Raw genomic sequence first — 23,973 nt, 5'->3', positions numbered from 1 at the left:
CGTTGTGGCAATTTGTAATTTAGGGCAGTCATACTAGACTCGATGGACTTAGATTATGTGTATCCATCTTTTTTTGTTTTATTTGTTCATCAATCAGCTGTTCTCCAGATCCTTGAAAAAAAAGCACCATCTTCTTAAATGTGATTTTTACTTCCAGGTTGCATTGTGGCCTAGCCAAATGATGTGGCTGGCAATGGCAGCCATATCCAGCATATTGAAAAATAGTGTGATTGGCCACCTGTTGATTTTCCACCTGCAGGTGGTCATACGGACTAAGTGGTCAAGGTTATCTAGACCCACCCTTCTTTTTATTGTAGTCATGGATGATGTCCGGCTCTCCACCCACTGACAGGGTTGTATGCTTGACAGCAACAGCACAACTTTGGACTTCTTTGGAATATAGAAAACTAGGATGAGTTCCCCATCAAAAGCAAAAATGGATGAAAAAGTTTCCCTTCTATTTTCTTGCATTTTGTTTGGGATATTGGCCTTGTTTTTCTGAATCGTACCCATTGTGGAGAAATTGTCACCCACAATATTTCTTCCTGCCTTGTACCAGGGATGAACCAATTTTTCAGTGACCTGGGTACCAAGATTACTTTGGCATGGAGCTTCTGGTTGCTTGCCCAGGTAGATGTCTCCAGACAGGGGGAATGATGTTGCTGCATCACTGCACCACCAAATTTTCAAGCCATATTTGGCAGGCTTGCTGGGCTTATACTGTCTGAAGGGACAGCGATCCCTGAACAAAATGAGCTGCTAAATCTACTGTCGGGTGTATTCCTGGAATATACTATTTCCTGAGCTGCTCCACAAATTGTGTCCAAATATCTCTGAAGGCAACAAGCTTGTCAACAGCTCCCCTTTCCTCATGTGTCAGTTTGTTGTCAAATCTCAGGTAGTTGGTGATTTAACAGAATTGTTTTAAACTCATGGTGGTACAGAAGCAAGGATGACTGGTGTGTTGCTTCCACAACTCCTCCAGTGCCTCGTGACCACCGTGGTATAGACCACTCAGCAGTAGGAAACCAATGTAGGCTTTCAGCTCTTTTTCATCCAGCTTTTTCCATTCCTTTCTATTTTCAGGATGGCTATCAAATCCACTCCCTGAATCTTCTTTCTGCCTCTCTGTTTGTTTTTCTTATGATAACAGCCAGGATATCTTGTGAGAGAAATAGGTGGAATGTTTCCATCACTGTGTCTTTATTACTTTCTCTTGTTGGCCCAGCACTTTCATGGACTATGTCCTTGTCTGTTCTCCAATGATATATTAGCTGTGAACTTTTTTCCCACACTGTGCCATCCCTTCCTTTAAAGTGTCATCATCTGCAATGTTTTCTGGTGGTAGTGGCAGTGGTTCTGCTCCATGTCCTGCTGCAGCTCTTCTCTGTCTTCCATGGCAGCTCCGGGCTGGTCCTCTTCCCTTTCCCAGTGGAAGTATTGGCATCACTTCTGCTTGTGGCATCAACTCCTCCCCCTCTGAGCTAGATGAAGCTTCCATAGACACATGGTCTTCTTGCTCAGAGCAATCTCCCATGTCTGGAACAAAGTCAGCATCCTCACTGCCTAGGATAAGATTTCATCAGTGGATGTGTTGCTGTCATCCTTGGTTACCTGTGCAAGACAGGCGTCAGCACTAAATATGTGCTGCCTTCTCATGCTGGACTGCTGAAAAAAAAAGAAAAAAATATTACTGCTGAATGCATATAAATAACAAAGACAAGCCTGTCCATCTATGCTGTTGCAGAAGCAATTCTGCCCTGGCCTATGGCAGCACAGGTAGCAGCCTCTCCTCCTGGGCACAGAAGCCAGAGACCAGCATCCACCCTTCTGAGGCAAGCCAAATGTGGGTGGATGCTGTTTGGAAACCACACATGCAGGGGCTTATTGAGAGCAAATAAAAGGGGCATGGGGGATGTCTTATTGAGAGCAGGTAAAAGGGGCATGGGGGGGGTGTCAAGCCCTTACCATTGAAGGGGGCTCCATAGTGTAAGCTGTATTGCAGTAAGGTGTTGTCCTATTTCTTCTCTGCTGTCCCTTTGCTCCTTGTCCTCACTTCCAACAAAGGCAGGGCAAACTAGCTTTTATGTTGTGAAAGGGGCAGGTAAGGTGGAGTTTTGCCATAAGAAAAGAGAGCAGAGGTGGATTTGGGTGCAACAAAGTTTTTTGGGGTTTTTTTTGGCAAAGTGCAGGGTGTTTTGATGACCATGCAGCCTGCAAACAAAGTGGTTAGCAAAAGGGATTACTACATCTTCTGCAAAAGCAGAGTGGAGGATGGCCATCCGTTAGTAACCATGGATACCTGAAGTGGACATGAATGAGGTGTGAATGAATGCTTACCTTTCAGATGCATCCACCCAAAGTAGCCAAACAGGTCTAGGCCTGTCATTTATACAGAAATGCATTAACATGGGCTTGGGGTAAGTAGTTACCCCATATGGAAAAACACATTCATGCCTGGGGCAACATGTTACCCCAGGCAGTTTTTCATCCACAGAGAGCAAACCATTCATGACTTCTGTGTGGATATTGTGCACTGCAGTGCTAGTGATGATGTCCTAAAAATATTTTTTTTTACAATTAATTAACTTTAAGATACTGCACAAAATATGCGTCTGGGGTAGGAAATTATCCCATGTAAACATGTGAAGGTTAAACACCTTTTGCAATGTAATATACACAAGTACAAGGTACTCACAAGGTACTTACACAGCCTGGTTGTGGTGCAAGACATATGCATTAGTAAAAAAAGTGATATAAATACCTTTCCTATTATTATATTCAATTAATCAGCTACAAATAGAGGGAAGTAAATTTCAGGGAAATGAAGTCCTTGGAGAATGTTTAATGGACTGGCTTCCTCTAGGGATTGATAGCAGCATAGTTCAGGCAGCTGGGGGTCAAACTGAGCATTTCTGAGCATGCCCAGAAGCTCAACTGTAGCTTTCTAGGAACTATGAAATCCGGAATGCATGTACTAAATAAATGTTGGCAGCTAATGCATTTTGTGCAGGAAGGCCAATCTGAGTCACTCTCCGGAATTTAGGCACCTAAATTCTGCCTAAATTCATTTAGGCACCCACAAAACTGATCTGGATTTGACCCAAGACAATTACCTTTTTGACAGATTCAATAAGGATATAAAGGGGACCTGAGTCAGTAACCCAGGAGAACCCTTATAGTCCTATGTTATTTTGTTCCTAAGGTTATTTTGTGGATGGAGGAAAAATTTTACAGCCTAGAAGTAAGTGGCTCAATTTATAGCCTAGAAGTAAGTGGCTCAACCAAATTATGCTGGTCCATGTCCATGGAGTATTTTTATGCAATCAGGTCATTGCGTCAATACGATGGAGCAACTCATGGTGTTTAGGACTGATGGTTGTAACTTCTGGTTCTTGAAACTTGTATTTGTCATTCCTATTGACATGTGAGTATCAGTTTCATAGTTTCACAGTTGGTAGAGTTGGAAGGGACCTGAGCAGATCATCAAGTCCGACCCCCAACCATGGGCAGGAAAGAATGCTGGGGGTCAAATGACCCTGGATAGGTGTCTATCTAGCCTCCTTTTAAAGACCCCCAGGGTAGGAGTGAGCACCACTTTGCTTGGAAGTTGGTTCCAGATCCTAGCTGCCCTGACTGTGAAGTAGTGCCTCCTGATATCTAGCCTGAATCTACTTTCCCTCACCTTATGGCCGTTATTCCTTGTTACTCCCAGTAGTGCTCAGGGGAACAGGGACTCTCCCATTTCCTGCTGGTCTTCCTTGGCCAGTTTATAGATGGCCACCAGATCCCCTCTCAGCCTTCTCTTGTGGAGGCTGAACAGGTTCAGGTCTTGTAGCCTTTCCTCATAGGGCCTGCCCTGCTGCCCCCTGATCATGCGGGTAGCCCTCCTTCAGACCCTCTCAATGGTGTCCACATCCCTCCTGAAGTGTGGAGCATAGAACTGGATGCAGCACTCCAACTGCGGCCTGACCAATGTCACATAGAGGGGGAGGATCAGGATTGTGACCAAATCCTAGTAATTATTGCTAGAAATATATTCACCACTGTGCATTAAAATTATTCAGTACCTACTGCAACTTTGTTTTCATGGTATTCATGAACCTTTTTCTTTCTTTTCTGAAAATACTCTGCCAAAAGGAACTTGTTGATAGTGCAAAAAGAGTGTTCATGAACGTTTGTTCCAATTCCAAACAGCTGTTCAGTTCAACCATGTTTGTACAATAGTTTTTCTTTGTAGAAATGTCTGAGGAATAACTGTTCTTTGCATGATTAGTCATTTGCATGTGAACAAGAGTATTCATGATTTGTTATTCATTATTCTCTCTTCTTTACTTGTTATTCGGATCTTATATCCCTGTTCAAATAGCCAGTCAATCAAATAGGCAAAATAATGTAATGTGACTAAAGTGACCAAGAACACATCCAAGATAATGATTGGCAAATGGACCAAGATATAACTGATACAAATAACTGGAAAAAAATCCATCATTTGAAATATGGTCCCTGATAATTGCAATTGCAATTACTGAATACATTCATAATAGTCATTAATGAATAATTCATAGTGACACTTTCATGGCAGTTAAATATAGTGGTGCCTGTAATGACTGCTATTATTATGCTTCATTTCAATATTCTACATAGTATTCTATATTGGAAAATTCACCTCTACACCTGTGAATTTCTGTGTAGAAGGCAAGAAGAAGACTAATTCATCATTTAAGTGGTAGTTTGGTAGCATTTCACAGAGCAGTGCATTTTACTTTATAACAACAATTAACATAACAATAAGACACAAGAATGACAACTAGTAATATAATATAATATAATATAATATAATATAATATAATATAATATAATATAATATAATATAATATACATGCATACATAACACATAAGAATCCTTTTTAGGAAAATACATGTTTATAGCTGATAGTTGTCTAATTGCTGACTAACAAATGTATAAGAGATGAGTTCCAGAGGTAGGATGGAAAACATAATAGATAAAAAAAACAAATGTGGAAAACAAAGCATGGGGATTTTTCTTCACAGCATTAGCAGAGTTATACTATCCTATTATAAAGTATACCAGGATGATTTACATCTTTAATAAGAAAAGAATGGGCAACCACAATTGGTTGGCCATTGGTAATATATCACTGGCCAGGTTCTAGCATTAGCTGGTTCTTACTCATTCCAGTATGTGATGACAAGCCTGGACAAATATTCAGATTAATTTGTATCTTCTTCTGACCTTGGAGGTCACAATGCTGGGTTCATTGTCTTCTCATTTGACATATTTCACTGATAGGGTTGTAGTCAAATTTCATGCAACTTCACATGATTATATAACACGCCAAAAACTGCTATAAAAGCAACACCAAGATAACTTGTAATGTACTCAGCCTGGGTAGTTCCCAAACACAAGTGTTCCCTGCCTTAAATGTTTCCAAACTTCAAAGAAGCTGTTCCTGGCTATTTCTCCCCTTGGCCTCAATGTTCCTAGAGGTTTCCCTAGCTTGGCTTCCTGATTTTATACTCCAAAACTGCTGATCACTTAACACATATGAAACTCAGAATATTAGTTTTGGCAAAATCCCCATGCTTACTGCAAAATAAGAATTCACACCTCCACAACTGACTGTAAATGGAAGATTTTCACCACACTGGTGACTCTAGGAAGATGTCCGTTCAATCCACACAAATGGAGAACTGAAGTTATTGATTGGCAACACCACTGATGCTCCATTTTTGTTGTAAGCTGCAAGTTATTAAATTTTACTTGTGCAGAGACAATCTTAGGATTCTGGAAAACAGGAGTTTTCCTTGCCAGTGTGAATAACTTGTTATTTAAACTACAGCATTTTATTTTATTTTATTTTATTTTATTTTATCATAGAATAACATCTGTTCTTTAGTACAATTTAAAATAAGCTAAAATACATTAAGAAGGAAGGTTTGGTGGAACAACTTAACCCTGACTGTCCTGCCTGCCTGCCCTAGCTTGCTGTGTCTCATCAGTACAAATAGTCCTTCACTAGTACATATCAATTATCACACCTCGGTTCATTAGCACATGCAGATACTTGAGGGTAAAACAGATTGAAAAAAAAATCACAAATGCAAAAAAGTTACACATTCCATAATATTACATTTTCCTATTGTTCTAGCCCATAGTTTTCAGTCCCATAACTACTGTTGTAAGGATGTAAGCGCTCCTTCAAAACTGTCTCCCTTTCTTTTTTCACAAAGGTATTTCCCACAAGGGAAATGGAGTGGCCAGCCCTCGAATGCCCAATCATAGTAATGCTTAAGCTCATTCTTGACATTTTATGCCTAAGAGTAGAACTACTGAAGTCAGTGGATGCAGTCATGGGCTTAATGCTAAGCACATGCAGAGACATGTTCAAGTGTGGTGGAGTTAACCTCCAAAAAGGCTTCTTTCCAGCAATAACAGCAAAACTGTCAACTACTCTCTTTCCGACTTGATTCTTCACAGATTACATTGCGCTGCTTCAACTATGTTGTAAAACTAATGGGGTTGCTAAGTGGTTAGAAAGCTTGCCATGGGTCCTATGACTCAGAGGCAAGGGCTGAGGATACTTCAGTTGCTAGGTCATTGTGAGGCTTAGTTAGGGTTGGTCTTGGGTTGGTCAGGACACTCCAGGGTTTCACAGCCCTGTCCTGGCCAGCTGACCCAAAGTCCAGGGCTGGAGTCCAGCAGGGAGGTGGAGCAGCATGGTGCGCTAGTCAGGTGGCTGGGCAGGCACCGCTGCTTCTGTGTGGCAGTGAGGACATGCCATGTGCAGGTGGGGTGGCACCTGTTCCAGTGTGCCCACCTTATTCCTGCATAGGAGCAGCAGTGCATGCCCAGCCACCTGCCTGGTGCACCATGCCGCTACACCTCCCTGCTGGACTCTGGCCTGGGACTTTTGACCAACTGGCCAGGACTGGGCTATGGAATCCTGGAGTGTCCCTACCAAAACAGGCTTGACTATGTGCATGTGCTTAAGTATGAATTAGCAAGCACTTATGATCATGATCATTACATTAGATCATATAAATATCACTACATTGTAGGGAAAATTCCAGTACATTTTCTTCCTGTGGATTTTATTCATAGGATATTTACAGACTAGCAAGTAAGGTCTATCCAAAGGGGGAAAAAAAGCAACTACACTTGTTTATGACATCTTGCATAGTTAAAATATTCTTCAGCAAATGGGAAGAAAATAGTAGAATTTCTCATTAGGTAAATGGTATTAGGCACATAGTTTTAAGTTAGACCCTAATTCAGGATAAGTAGGATGTATACTTTGACGTGTGTTCTACAGCAAGGGTATGCAATATGGCAATGCTTGATCTAGCATGTAAGTACTTTGTTCAGATACTGGGAGCAGCTCAGCCGTGGCAGCATAGAGCTCATTGCTTCTGTACACTATGTTGCAGTGTACATATGTAGTAATAGCTTAAAGTTAACATGCTTAAATACCCCTCCTGAATAAGGAGCTTTCCTGAATCAAGGCCTTATGCATAAACCTAACAACAAAAACCAAGAAGTTGTATTCAGATAAATTAACTGTGGATGTTTGTTGGAACTGTTAAAGCCATTTTAAGTAGTCATTTTATTAGTACATTAAATCATTTTATTAGTACATTAAATACAAAGCAACCAATTATAAATTATCTTTCCTATCAGTGAGATCACTAGGCACAAACAGTGAGTGTTTAAGGATATTGTTTTCCATGTGTCAGTGCAGTTGCTATCTCTTAGCCAAATAATTCCCAAAAATATGAAGTGGTGGAACTTGTTGAATCCCAATAGAGAAACAAAGGCTTATCTGAAAATGATGTTCTGCTGGAAAAAAACCAACATACGCAGGTCACTTGCAAATTACAACCTGAAGTCATAACCATCTGACAGTTCTTCGCTAGCCTATGTGAAAAGTGTTGATGGTCTCGGTCCAATTCCTAACAGACAGGTGTCCACATCACTAAAACCACCAGGTGGAGATGACTACACTTTTCCCATAAAAATAGGCGATTATAGCTAACACAGTGTAAAACATTAATATAAAGTCCTTATAGTTCCCATAGCAGATGTTACAGAAACTTGGAATTCTGTTCAGTGGAGAAAATTGTGCCCAGATGCTCATACTTAAACTTTACAGCCCAAACCCTGCCCTCAGATGCATACAAAACTCCCATGAATTTTGTTAGGAGTTATGTTTGTACGTGGCAGGGCCATGTTTAACTCAATGCACAGGTTCAGTGTGATGTTCAGGTGGTTTGTCAGGTATGAGGCCAAAGTCAATGCCTTCAGCCACCTGATTATTGGGAGTATTTTATTATTATTTTACAGTAGCTCCTACAAACCTGAACAAAGATCAGGGCCAAAATGTGCCAGGCATTGCATGAATACAGAGTAGGAAATAGAGCTTGTAATGTATGTAGATAAGACAAAAAGGCCTCGGGGTGGGTGGAGTAATCCAAAGTCATAGAACAAGACAGTGGCCAAGCCATGATTAATCAGCTATGTATGCTGAATCAGTGTATTCCCAACTAGAGAGTGAAAAAAATATTCTTTATCCACTCAGGCTATAGAATATTTTTAAGAACTATGAAGGAACATTTGGAGATTTAATAGTTATGGGAGTTTTAAAAATATCAGATCTGCCTATTTATGCTGTAGAAAGGTCCTAGAAAAAGAAAAAAAGAAATTTAAGGCCTGATTGAAAGTTCACAGATGTCAATATAAGCCATTCCACTCTCTTCTATAAACTTTAGATCATGCCCTTAAAAAGAAGAGGTCATCTTGGATTACAATAGATATCATTAAGTTATGAAAAGAAGCTGTGAGGAGACATAACATTGTGTGATATATCAGTGTAAAAGTCTGGTTGAATCTGGGCCTTACTGGGCATGTCTACACAAGCTGCTCACTGTGCAGTTGTTACTGTACTGTCATTTAGTATTTGCATAACGAAGTACTAAGTGACTGCACAGTAACCGGTGTTACTGTGCAGTAGCATCCTGGCACAGTTGCCTAGTGATGCTTACTGCACAGTAGCTCATTACTACTGTGCAGTAGCTTGCTACTACTGTGTAGTAGCATTGCATCATGGTTTGCGCCCAGCGATCCTACCATGCAGTAGTAACAAACTACTGTGCAGTAAGTGTCTCATGTAGATGAGGCCACTGTTTACTTTAAAGGCATCCCACTGGAAATTTCATATGGCTTGATTTAAATGTATTTAGTAAACTGTGTTTAATTAATGCTGTCAACATAATCAGTGGACAATATCCTGTATGTCACAGTAAACCAAGTCCTTAACAAAGGTAGACATTGGGTTCATGTACACATGCATTTGATCCAGGATCAGTTTACTCATGAGTAAACTACTTGTGGGCAAATGCTTCTGGGCAGGTGTCTACGTATGCAGGGAAGGGGGAGCAGATTTGCTGCTGTTAATGGAAGCAAACTGCTCCTGCTTCCTAGGGCCATGCAATGGGCCCTGCTATCACCAGGGGGAGGTCTGTACTCCACCTGGGTGCTAGCCCAGGGGCTGGCAGGGAGCACCCGGCTAGGAGACAGCTGTCTTCTGGCCAGGGCTGGGACATTACATCCTGCCCCAGGGGCTGCCTGCTGCCAGGGCAAGCACAATGTCCCCCTGCCTCAGCAGCAGGGAGCATCTGAAGAAGTAGACTACCACCTAGAAAAGCTTATGCCTTTCTTCACAGGCTCTAAGGTTCTGGCCTGGCCTGCCCTGCCATCTGCCTGAATTCAGACTAACATGGCTAACTGCCTGTCTCTTCTCATTGAGATCATGGTAAAGTATGCCTGCAATTACAGACAGGGAAGGGGAAGAAGGATTCCACAGACTGGTGAATTCTTTAGGAACACTTGTGCCTAATGTAGCTGCTTAAACAAAAAGAAATAATCAAGTCTCCTTGTGATGTGAAGAGAAGACAGTCTTTAATTGCCTGCATATCAATGGGAAGAACCTATATAATAAACAAAGGGAATTGAATTTGCTCATTTATAAGCACAAAGTCAACCTAGTTGATGTTATTGCAGTGTGGTTGAAAGACTCACTGCACTGGAATGTTAAAATCCCTGGGTAAGCCTATAAAGAGCAAGCATTTGAACAAAAGGGGAGAACGAAAGTCATTGAATATCAACCGTGAAATTGCCTATTTTTGAGTGTATGTACGCAATACTGTATACATCGCTCTCAGTGTGTATATGAAGCAGTCTATCCGTGGCATGGGGCTATACTGAGAAGTGCAATGCACAGTGTAGACCTAACCTTCCTCACTGACAACTTAGAAATAAATAATCTTGAATGTTTATGAATGATTGTGATAACAGAGAAAGCACCAAAGGAGTACTGGGGGGTGGCTACTGTAAATGACTGACTTACAGTAGAAAAAAAATATAACTTATCTCTAATTTATAAGAGGGAAACCTTTTTTTCCCCTTGGCAAGCTTCATTTTGAGCAACATCTCTTGGTTGGCTCATGTTCCCAGAATTAAAACATCTTTTGAATTTCTAGAATTACAGATGACAATTTCTTAACTCAAAAAATATTGCATCCAACATAGTATTCTACATTAGAACTCATCTTGACAGAAGAAGAAGAATTCATCTCAGAACTAAAAATTAGTGGTTGCTTAAGTTCAAATGTTCATGACTTGATTACATTTGTTATGTGCAATCAGAATAAAGTTCCAACCACCAATATATGTATTGCTTTAAAAAGGCCAGTTTCAAAAAGCTGAAAACAATTATGAGCCAAATCAGCTGGGAGGAAAAATTTAAACAGAAAAATGTGAATGGTAATTGGAAACTGTTTACTAGATGCCCAGAAAACCACAATCCCACAATTGAGAGAGAAGGTTAAGATGGTTCACAAAAAACAGCCTCGCTTCAAGGGGAAATGGAAGCATCAGTAAAAACTAATATGTATTACTAAATAAATACGTATATTTATATATTTATAATAAACAAAAAAGACAACGTGAAGTAGATGCTAGAATGATAGAAAACTCATAAGAGAAGCAAGATAACTCAAGAGGAATGTATAGCCAACAGAAGAAAGGACAAGAAAAGAAAGCAATGATATTAATCCATTACTAGATGGAACTTGTAGAATTGACAGTAACGATGCAGAAAAGGCCAATGTTCAACAAACTTTTATTTTCTAACTCTGGAAAAAAATAGATAACATGTTAATACCATATGACAGTAATGAAGTATTTTCTATTCCAATGGCAATTACAGAGCATGTTAAATAACAGCTAATACAGTCAGACTTTTTTAAATCAGCAAGTTTAAATGATTTGCATTCAAGAATTTTAAAAGAGTTGCCAAAGGAGGTTTCTTAAATATTACTATTTATTTGATTCCAAGATGAGGTTCTCCCCCCAATTTAATGTGGGGAAAAAGCCCCTCATGTTGGAATCAAGTATGAGGTGTCAGGGGAGCAGGTAGCTGCTGTGGCTCCAGCTGCAGCCCCAACTCCTGGTCAGAACAGAAGCTGCAATTGTTGCCTGTTTCTCCCCTCAAGGCCTCTTCACCCTGCCTCTCTCTGCAACCCAGCCTTATGCACCACCCAACCTTCCTCCCCCCGCCTGTGCCACTTCTGCCCCTCCCTGCAACCTGTGTTGGGGGGTGCCAGGGGGAAGGAAAGCAGAGGCCAAAAACAGAGGGGCAAATGCTTGTCTCCCTCAACTCCTACCTTACTGCATGCCCACACACTGTCTGCCCCCTCCACCTTTCCCCCATCACCTGTCCCCTCAATGCCCCACCCCTGCCTGTCCCTTTACTGCTGCTACCACCACCTCCCCCTCTACCACTGCTTTTTCTGATGCACAGGTGGTCAGAATGAAATGAGGATGATCCGCCGATAATTAGATACTATACCTGGAAAAGTATAACTAATTGATAAAACTTCTGTGTATAGAATCCAATTATTGGGAGGTCATCTTAAATCCAGGATAGTCTTGGATTCCAGTTAATATTGTAACGCTGACTTTTAACAAATCTTGGAACAGGGAGTATTTCCAGAGAACTGGAAACAAGCTGATGTTTGTTTAATTAAAAATGGTATATGAGTTTATCTAGCTAATCAGCCTGACACTGATTTTGTTTAATTAAGAATGGTATATTAGTTGATCTGGTTCATCAGCCTGACACTGATTTTAGGCTAAGGAATGGAGTGGCTGATATTGGACTTTATTCATAATAATGAAATAACCAAGGGAAATCTAGTTAATGTCAATCTGCTTTAGTTATGAAAGAGTGGAAAAGGATCAGGAGAATTGCTACCTGTGTAAAAGTGCCAAAAAAGCTACTAGAAAGTTGCCATTTAGGTGCCCAAAGGAAGATAGATTTCTGCCCTAGTTTGTTGCTGGAAGAGGTTTCAGATGACATACAACTTACCAGTTTTTAAGTAATGAAAAGAACAGATTGCTGATATAAAATGGGTATGTCTACATGAGACACTTTACTACATATTAGACTAATCTAATGCATAGTAGATTAGCCTAATGCTCTATTTGCAAGTACCTCTATCTACAGGTACTAGAAAATTACACCTTAAACTAATGTGCCAAAGTGCATGTGTAAACACTGATTGGGGGCAAATTGCTCCCGGTCAGCTGAGACAGCAGAGAGCCACAGGAGCAGGAAGAAATGTCCCAGCTTGGTGGGACACTGCCTCCCAGCTACATGGAGATTGGGATGTGTTCCGATCTTCACGTGGCTGGCAGCTGAGACAACTTTCTCTAACCCATGGAGATTTGAACAGGTCCCGATCTGTACAGGGCTGGGAAGCAGCTGTCTGCTGAGGTGAGACAGCTTCCCCTGGCCCTCAGGGATCAGGGCCAGCCCTGATCTCCCTGTGGCTGTCAGGGAGCTGCCCTCTGAACTGGGACATCTCCCCTGCATCCCGTGCTGAGCCAGGAGAGCTAGGGCTGGCACATGGGGGAGTCTGGAGCTCACCCTTGCTGCTGCAGGGGGGAAGAGCGGAGCAGGGCAGGAACAGTTTTGGACTGGGCTGCTCCTGTCAGGAGCAATTTACTTCTGACACAGGTGCATTTGTAGATGTGTGCCTGGGCATGCTTTTAATAAGCCTGAATTTTCTGCAGAGAAAATCCAGGCACATTAATTACATGTGTAGATGCATCCAGTGGCCTGGATCATTTGCTAAGCTTGGCATGACCCAACAGTGTGTGTTGCATTATAGAGAAATAAAAGAGTATGCATTTAGGAACAAATGTGTAGGTCACTCTGGATGGAGTTGCTGTTGGTGGTGTTATGAAGGATATCAGATTCCATATCTACTAATGGTCCCTTCTGGCGTTAAAATCTCTGGTCCTATGAAACAAGTAATAAATGCTGGTGCCCAAAAGGAAAGACTACATTAAGGATGTGAATATGAAGAGTTACCAGGGTTCACTTGGAGCAGAATATTGCTACCTCCCTCCTCCATGGCTCAAGATGTTGCAAATAGATCAGGCTTGTGCTTGATTACAACCCTTCATTGGACTCTAAAGCCAATGTAAGGCTTAATTCTTAATTTTCAAAGCAATGGACTGGGGCTCAGCTTTGTGAAAGGCTGAATTTCAGTCTATGGATTCTCATGACAGTGACATTCCTCTGCATCAAAGCAGACCTAAAAGCTCTGGACAAGGCACTTGCAAACTGAGATGAAAGCATTCTGTCAAAGGGATCTGGCTCTGGAGCTATCTTCTAGAGAAGATCAGGTGAATCCAGAGAGTGACAATCTTCTGGGCTGGGGGAGGGAGATAACCCTAAATTCAACAGAACTCTGACCTCTACTAGGTAGAGATGTCAGAGTCTCCCAGAAATCCTTTAAGGACTTTGAAATTTATTTTATGGGGAGGGTACTTTCTTATGGTACAACCAACACTTATTACCATGTAGAACAGATTTAGAAATAGACTGACAGAAAGAACAGGCAGATAAACTTGGATCTGATCTTGCTCATCATAAAATCTGGATCCACCTGTGCTATCAGAAATAGAATCAGATTTAGATCATGAACGCGCTCAAAATACAGTCCCAGAACTTTGATTACAATCCCTCTCTTCTTGTTCCTTCTGAGATAGAAAACCAAAAAGGATTCTTTCATTTGTTAAATGCAATCTATTCAACTCCCATGTGAGGGTATATCTAAAGTCTGCAGACTCTAATGTAGTCCAGAGTAAACTTAATGCAAAATTAACTTGCATTCTGCAATTAGTATAGCTGTGCCAACACAGAACTCAGAGCAGGATAATTTACTCAGGTCCTGGTGGGATCTAAGTTCCTGATCACTGTGAAGGAGCCAGTTAGATCTAATACAACTCTGCTGCAAGATCTGCTTGTTTGGACTCTATGACTGAAAAATAAGTTTTTTTTCCTCCATTGTTTTTGTTCATCACCACTTCTATGTTCTCTTTCCTAGCAAATTAGAAGATAGTCTAACGCAAAAAATGTAATTTATATGCAGATTTACTAGTCTACCTGATCCCTTACATCTTTTAAAAGCTCAAATAGAATAATATTTGAGGTGTTCTTCTCATATTGTTGCTCTCACTTCCTCTTGCTTCTTGTGTGTATTCTAGGCAGTGTTTATTTTTCTGAAAAATCACTGTTCTGCTAATAAAATGGTTGTAATCAGTTGTGATTGATATGATAGTTACCATAATTTGAGTTCTGAACATAAGAGTAATCATTCCATATTTTCATTATACATAAAAAGAAAGGACTTCTGAATGGAGACTAATTGCAAAACACCTAAAAAAATCTTGGCTTCCTTTTTTTATTTTAATTTAGCATGTTTTGGGGATCTTATATTTTTGTTCCCAGAACAATGTTATTCTCTAAGCTATTAAAATCAATTCCAGCTGGTGCTTTGCTAAGATTAATATTGTTAAACTGTCATGAATAGCAGTTCTGCTGTCTATATTGTCACCTGAAGAAAATGGATTTCCTCAAGCATGAAGACCACAAAGTACAAGTAACTATGCATAGATCATTGGGCCTTTAAACTAGAAGATAAATCATTTCTGATAGTTTCATGTAAACAAATTAGCATGCTACTCCCAGACTTCTTACCAGCAACTTCTTGATTAGAAGCAGGAAAATATTAGGTTGGGATAGGATCTGGTTGGAGATAGAATTATTTTTGAAGTAACTACTTGCTGTGAAGTGTGCGGTAACTGGGTGGTTACAGTAGCTCACGCATAGGTGTTAGTTTGAATTTTATTTCTATCTTATCCCAAATCCAGTAAATGGATACATGATTTGACCTCAGGAATCAAAAAATGACCCAATGGGCTGTTAGCCACATTATTCCCCTATGTTTCACTGGCTATGGGCATGTAGTATTGTCAGGCCATGGCTTCGGCCTGTTTCTCATCCTGGCCTGCTACTCCCCAGCTGACCATTCAGGCTGGGCAAAGTTGGCTGGAAATCTCCATCAGGTCCTAGCCATCTGCCCATTCCCTGACAATGGAGTGGCTGGTAGGGTGCCAAATGACCTCTCATTTCTATCTATATAAACCCCTATGCAGGCAGAGGGGCTAAGTACAGACAGTCAAAAACCTGAGGCTGAATCAATTTAGTCTTTGAAGGTTATTATAAACTGCAGAGATTAAACTGAGAAACAGCTGGACAGATGTTTACTTCTGATTCTGGAAATGCAGCCCAATACCTAGAGTGGTTCAGGCCAGAAGCTGGGGAGGGGGAGTGCTAGAGCACAGCTCTCTGGCTTGTAGCCAACATGGGCAGTGTGTTCTCTTCCTCTTTCTGATGCTCCTCAGGTCTCTGGGACTTGCAGTCCAGAATCATAGTAATAGGACTCTGCAGGGTTGCTCATCACTTCCTCTTCTTGCTTCCAGGTGCCTCTGGGATTTGTAGTCCACAGTCACAACCAGCAGTAAATTTTTAGCAGGACAGGGCAGCTCTGTACTTGAGGGAAGGGAAGTTTAACTCCCCTCCCTGGCCCCAGACCTCAGCTGGGATTTGCCTGAGGGTGGGGCAGTCCCTGCTCCCACCCCCTAACCCTTCTCTGCTGGAGCTGACAGTACAGCTAAGCCCAGCCCAGGAATGGAAAGCATACTGGGATGCTGGGGGACTGTGATTTAACTTGAACCAGAAAGGGTTCTGGGACAGAAGTTTCATAAACTGGCTTAACCCAAATCAGTTAAGTGTGATACTACATTCAACCAGGTTTATCTTAAACCATTTTCAGCCATTTTGAAACTGGTTTATATACACTGAAGTTCTGTTCTGTTACAGGTTTAAACCAGTTTCTGATGACTTAAACTGGTTTATGTGTAACTTTTGTCCCTAACCAGGAAGTGTCTGGTTAACTGGGTTCAACCTAAATCCACATTGCCCCAATGTTCCTTCCAGCTTGTGCCTCTGTTTCTACTCTGCTTGATCGCTTGGCTTCTCATCTTGGCTTGCACTCTGACTCCATGCTTTGCCTGATCCTACAGTTTCCTTACTCAGCTTGTCCCTAGATTCTACTCTTTGTTTGATCTCCTCACTTCTTAACCTGTTTTGCTCTTTGACTCCATGCTGTCTGATCCTCCAGCTTCCTGATCTGCCCTGTCCTCAGATCCAGTTCTCAGTTTGACCTCCTGGTTGCCCAGAACCCACCCACATGAAAATTATCCATGCTAGCATGATGGGCTGCTAGGTTTAGGCAGAATTATACTCATCACTATGGTGACATTGTTACTGTGCCGTGATTTAGTAATTTCAAAAGAGCCCTAAAGGAAGTACTAAATCACAGTGCAGTAAGAACGTCGCCATAGTGATACGTGTAGTTCTCCCTTCCAAAAGGAAGTACTAAATCATGGCGCAGTAACAGCCCGTACTGCACCATGCATGCTGCACATGGTTATTCTTAGCAACTACTTTGCTGTAGTGGCATGCATTGCTATGGCGAAGTAGGTACTGGTCATGTGTAGACCCCTGTGAATGCTATGTCACCATAGAGCATTGCTATGGTGATGTAGTGTCATGTGTAGCTGTGCCCATAAATTATTAGATAGTTGCTTATTTTAAGCCATTGTCATATAAATTTAGGATTATAATAGTTGATTTTCAACGAGCTAATGACTAGAGTTTTACAACTTGCTGGAAATTCATGGGAAGACACCTGATGACTCCAGTGAAAGCTGTATCCAGGCTTGTGGGCAGTCTCCCCTCTCTAGCTGTAACAAGAATTTATTCCAGGCTACACCAGGTCCCATACCAGATTAGGATGGCATTAAACCCATGTGTAAATTTGTTGCAACAAAATTCTCTGAGCCGCTATTGAACCACTAGAAAATACTTCTAGCAAAATTTATTGTATGACGTGTTGAAGAAAAGGTGCTTTGCGAGCCTGGAATGAAGAGTTAAACAAGTTAGAAGTGTAAATGTTTCTTCATCTTTTTCCTGAGTCTCTAAATTTGAACTTTTCCTGATTCTCTGAAGTGAACAAATGCAACCATTTGTTCAAATTCATAACCCATGATATACAGGTAAATTGTTCTGGGCAAACAGAAGATTTTTCTATACATGATTTTTTTGTGAAAAACATTTTTTTTCAAAGTTTATATTTTAATAGAAAATATTAAAACCACTGAAAAGGTTCTTACATCCTTCTGTTTACCCAACAAAAAAAAATGCTATTTAAATAAGTTGAGTCTGTTTTGAAAATTTTAGAATAGAAACAAATTAATAATTTTACTTGTTCTTGAAAATGGGTTTTTGATTCTTAACTTCCTACAGGCATTACTCATATCTGTGATACATATCTCCATATCTAGGTAACAGAATAACACTGACAATAATTATAGAGATGCAGGAAAAAATGTGTATGTACCAAGTTTCAAATGTTAATGGAAATTAATTATTCTGGATATTTTCCTTCCAGACATCTTAAAAGAAAATTATAGTAGTCTTGTCCATATGCTGTGTGTTATGAAGTATCTAATGCTGTTGAGAACTGATTCTATAATTACAGTGTACAGCGTACTATAATTACATAGCATGACATGTCAGTTTTCTTATTGAGTGAAACACATTTAATTGATGAAGTTGAAGAAGTCAAACAAATATTTTATGAAAATAAGTCAAAGATCTTTCTAACTGAGCCATAGTGATTGTTAAAGTTCTTCCTTTTGGGACAGTGGTAGCTGGGAATTATAAGAACTAAGTCTAGATTCCTTTTTTTTGAATAATTTCCATTCTGACTTCCATAAATCACACAATACTTTATTCTGAAAGCATTACTAGCAGACCACATTGTAAGTATTCATTCATTCATAAGAATAGCCTATATTCCTTTGTTCTTTTGACATCTTTCCAAAGACTCTTCCCTTATCAATTAAAGATACATTCTATTCCTTTACCTTGTTTCATAGATAGATCATATTTTATCAAGTATTGTACATAAATATAATTTGATATAATTAATTCAGTTGTAAACTGTTATGTTTATTTTCTGTCTAGAAAAAATAGAGATGGGAGAAATATTTAAAAAAATATTAAAATTTGCCTATTTTCAAATTCACAGGTATTTGTGAAGCTGGGAGAAATTTGCAAACCTTCAGCATTTAATGTAAAATATAATTAATTAACAATTTATGGGACCACTTTTTAAATTTTGATCTAGGCTGCTTGGTTCTGGTTGGTTATTTAAATCAGATGGCATTGTTTTTGTTCCTGATAGGCTAAACTATCTCTGGTAGAGCAATTTTCACTGACTTTCTCAAAAGAAGTGGTTGTATTTTATGTTATTTTTTGAACCAGTCTGAAAAAAAATGGCCCCTGGGTAGCAAAGAATGGCTCTGCATTGCTGCTTCAGTGTGAAAGTGGAGTGGATGAAAGCACCATTGTTTTATTTAATATATTTAAGTATAAAGTCCTGTAACATCTTAATGGGTGGAAAGCATTAAGATGATTAATTACTGTCCAAATCACCACAACCATAACATTTATAAGAACATTTTAAGTGTAACTAGTACATATCCAGTCATATAAGATAAGATATTATAGATACGGCCCTAGAAAATTGATGGCGGAAGTGGCATGTGCTGTGATTCCTTTAATCTTGCATCCCCCGCATGCTCCGCTACTGCTGATTGGTGGAAGGGTTCCACTTGTGGCTTGCTTCTGATCTGCGGGGAGACAAAAACTGTGGGTTTAAACATGGTACTGTTTTTGCCTCCAGCTGCTGATTGGCCAAAGGGCCCTGGTGATCCTGCTGCTTGCTCCTGACCGGCGGGGAGACAAAAACAGCACCATGTTTAAAACCAAGGTTTTCACTTCCCTGCCAATCAGGAGCAAGTTGCAAGTTGGGCCTCTCCACCAATCAGCAGCAGGGGGGCATGCAGAGGAACCTGCAAGATTAAAGGAGTCATAGTGCACGCTGCTTCTGCCATGAATCCAGAAGGGCCCTAATTATAGAGACTGACATCATTATCTTCCTTCTGCTTAGACAAAAAAGTCCATCTCAGAGTAAGCAGGGAGTTAAGCAGGGAGGAGGAGAGAAATATTCTTTTTTAAGAAGGGACTTTGCTGAAAAACTGGACTACAGGGCAAAATAAAAGACATTTTATCAGGAGCTGATCCAGCTGAGACAGAAAAGGAGAGAGCCCTAATCACAAAAACTGGAAGGAGAAGAAGTGTCTGACAATCACATACAAAGCATGGGAAACAGAATGAGGAAGCCTGAATGTATACAATTAACTGGTGGCTTCCCTGGAGCCACCATTTCACCAAGCCTATAGAGGAACAACAGTTATTCTCCAAGGCAATGAACATAATCTTCATTAGAATTCCTTCAAAAAATGTAGTTCTTCTGGTAAAAGAGAAAAACCAGAATCAATTCCAGTCCGTTGGGAAACCTGAGCATCCCTCAGAAAATGCCAAAGGGGAAAAGGAGACTGCAAATGTCCATATAATGACGATCACTGGGGAAGCTTGAATGCCACAGAAACATGGACAAGAAAGTCCTAATAACTTTAACAGATTTCAGAAAGAGAAATCTGCATGAGGAAAATGTGGTAAAACTTCCCCGCAGTCCTAGAAAAATAGACCTGGGCCACAAAGATGACTATAATCAATGTCAGAGGATACTATGTCATATTATGCACTTCTGTAAAGCAAGCGGATGCAAGTGGATGCAATAAATGATGAAACAGTGGTAGAGACACAATTGATATCATCCATAGACATGGTTAATGAAGCTGTGAATATCTGCTATCAACATAACAGAGAAGGCCAGAAGAGACTCAGACATAAGTGGGTCCAGGATTCTCAACACAGCTAAGTTAGGTAGATGTCCTTACCTGCCCTCTGAGCTCCCAGAATCTGATCATAGTACAGGCATAAAGTTTTACTTTCTCAGATATCATGTTTTATCAAATAGTAGAGCAAAACTCCCTTTGCTCTGACTTCAAAAGTCAGGCACAAATAAAACTTAAGAGAAAAAAGGAATAAACAAAATATTCAAGGAGACAGTCCATGTAAGATAAAAAGGGATATTAAGTAATATATAAGCATCGTTACTATCCATTTTAGGAGAAACTGACTGCATCTACATGAGACACTTACTGCACAGTAGCTCGTTACTCCTGTGCAGCAGCGTTGTGGGGCACGAACAGTGACACAATGCTAATGCACAGTAGTAATAAGCTACTGTGCAGCCAGTGTCACCAGGAAGCCGTGCGAAGATGCTACTACACAATAATGCCAGTTACTGAGCAGTTATTTAGTAGTTGGGTCTACATGAGATGCTGATTGTGCAATTGTTACTGTGCAGTCATTGAGTATTTGTATACCTGAGTACTAAATAACTGCACAGTAACAACAGTGCAGTCAGTGTCTTGTGTAGACGCAGCCACTGAATACAATTTTGGATTTTCACAAGAGCTGAAAGTCCACTTGTCTGATCTGCTTATCCAGAACTTCTTCTCCTACTTAAACATGAATATAAAATAATTTGCAATGGTTTTAGCCTTTCTCTCTCTCTTGAGAGTCACTGAAATACATCGTCTAAAGGCTGAAAAGAACAAACATTTTGATGCAGCTGCTCCCATATAGTACACTGTGCATTTGGCCTTTTTTCAGGATCGGCTATGTGCAATGTCAAGAAATACATTTAATCCAGGTTAATCCATTTGGAGCCACTGTTTACCAGGCCATTAGTCCTGAAGATATTGTATGAACCAAAGTTATAACTCACACACTGACTGTCTGAGAGAATTGTAGCAATATCTGTCTTGTTTGACTTGCTGAGTGAAAATGAGCAAATGTACATGGTGGAATCCAGGTCAGAGCATTGCATGTCATTTGGTGGTCTTTCAGTTGTTGATTGCTTTCTCCATCATAAGGGCTTTGATTTTAATCGGATCATTGTGTGCACATATGGATATTCCTGGTGGCCTAACCAGTGAACATAATTAAAAGAAATGATTGCCTTTCACTTTAAGCAAACATCTGGTTTTACTTGAAACAAGATGACTTAGCTGTTTCAGAAACATTCTTGTAACCCTGGATTCACATTTTCATCTTAAAATATATATTTTCTCTGTTCAAGCAGCATGTTAATGTAAACACTATATATAACTGACAACCAAAATTTTTAGAAGTATTTGGTGCTCTGAGCATTAGTGAAACCACAAGAATTATTACATTTTTGATTTGATCTCTGTAAATCTGTTTCAACAGTCACTCTGATTTAAACAATTATTCTGATTTATACTCCAAGAGCTATAATTTGCAGAAAATGTAACCATGTGAAAACATGTTTTTGTATAGTATATCTTGGCAACCTTGTTTTGTTGTGATGTCATTGCCTTAGGTTTCATGGAAACACTGAGGGAATAGAAGGAAAACAAGACCCTCTCTTTGAAGTATATTCACAGATCCCCTCTCTCCACCCTCAGAGAGGTTCTAATGTCTTTTTTCCATCATGACACTGAGCTTACTGTTATTTCTTGAATGACAGTATAGAGAGATGTATATTAAAGACCATCATGAGAAGTATTTAACTGGGGGTGGAAGGATTTATCACTTTACACTTCTGTCTTCCTATCAGTTAAGAAACATATGTTTGTATAACTGGCCATTTTAAGATCGAGGAATGCTTTGGTTTCATATCCTCACAGTGACAGACTCCAAACAATTAAATGCATGCACACACACCGCAAGAAAGAAGAAAATGAAAATTTCTCCCCGTTTATCAACAGGAGATGTAACACTAGAGCTTTCTCCATTAGAGCACTATCTAATCTGGTTTATTGTAACATCTGAGGGGAGATGACTGTGCTTTATTAAACCAATAGCTCTCGTTCACTTCATCACATCTGCTGTATCTGAAAAAAAATAAAATAAAATAAATACCAGGTTATTGAGAGTAGCCCTTCATTATAAAAAGCATACGCTACAGATATGTACAATAGAATGAAAAACGGTGACGGAAAATGCATTCATATGGAAGCAATCCATCTGGATACACCTAGATATGGTATATAGGGATTTCCAGTGCTATTAAAAAGGTTATCCCTAGTACAAGATATTAAAAATATGCCTGGTATGATTTAGGAACTTCAAGCATCACCCAGTGCTTTTCCAAAAGCAAGAAAGCAGGAATGGAAAAGAAAAGAAAAAAAATAAAGAGTAGGGAGTGTCACATTCTGAATCCTTGTTACATGGCTTTACATTTCTCAGTTTCACTTGAGCACTGACAAGAAAAACAGCAGAGACGGGTGTGCGTGTCAAACATGATCAAACAATGAAACAAATAACATCACTTGCTAACTCTATTTCCCCAAAGCATTTGTGTGTTTGAAGCTGGAAAACAGAACACTTTTTCTTATCTGCTTACTTGCAGGCCTCAGTTATGCAGAGTCCAAAAGGGATCAATTTTGATCTCAGCTATGCCAGTGTAAAAGGAGAATCGTTTCACTGAGTTCTGTTGGGCTTCTCCCTTGGGTAAGTACTGCACAGAAACTGGCCTGGCTATGCTGACCCTCTGGTCACTACTGAGCAAAGTATTTTACCACTGTAGTCCCATATGACACAATGGGATGGTCTGTCTTATAACACATATGCTTCACTGACTTCTAAGGGGATACTTATATAATATATGTTATGCCTAGTAATATGTGTTTGCGGATTGGACTCATAATTTAGTATTTCTTTTTCAAGAGTAACAGTCACAAATTGAGTCTTCATTGTTTCTGAGTCTATGTGTTTGCTGCTACCAAGGAATGCTTTTTTATTTAACCTAACTTTGCAAATCTGCATTTCAATATATTATTTTTTTAAACCTCATTTTGTGAATTGGCAACCGTTTCAGCTCCACCTGCAAAAGTAAATGAGCAAAAACTGCATTGGACATGACCTCAGTACTAGTCATATATCATATTCTAACCATTGAAGGCAGTGTTTAAAAAATCTGTACAGCCATATCCATATATTTGAGTAATTTACCATATTTCCTCCAAAATGCCAATCACTGACTATGTCTCAAGTAAATTTCATTCTTGGTACAATAAATAAAATTAATGTTTGGGTATTAAGAAGAGTTATTGTAAATTATTGCTCCCTCTTTCGGGACTATTACTTTAGCAGTTGGTGTAGGAAATGAAGTCTTTTTTGGGGTAGGAAACAGAAAGAGTTGTAGACTATATTTGAAACTAGGGTTTAATCTGAATCTTAGTCATTTCAAGGTCTGCTGCAGGTGGTCTTCACACAGAAGCTCAAAAGAGTCCATCTGTGCCAAAATCTGGGGTAGGGAGGGGTGGCTGGTGGAAAAGGTTCACAGGGAACAATAATGCTTTCATACTAAGGAGGGAGTGAAGAACTGAGCTGAGTAGCCTGGAAAAGCATTAGCAAGTAGATGGAAGCAGTATGTCAAAATCAGGTATGATTAGAAAGGGAAGAACAG

Source organism: Alligator mississippiensis, chromosome 1 (assembly GCF_030867095.1).
Source record: "Alligator mississippiensis isolate rAllMis1 chromosome 1, rAllMis1, whole genome shotgun sequence".
Classification (NCBI taxonomy): Eukaryota; Metazoa; Chordata; order Crocodylia; family Alligatoridae; genus Alligator; species Alligator mississippiensis.
This window is presented reverse-complemented; position numbering follows the sequence as displayed.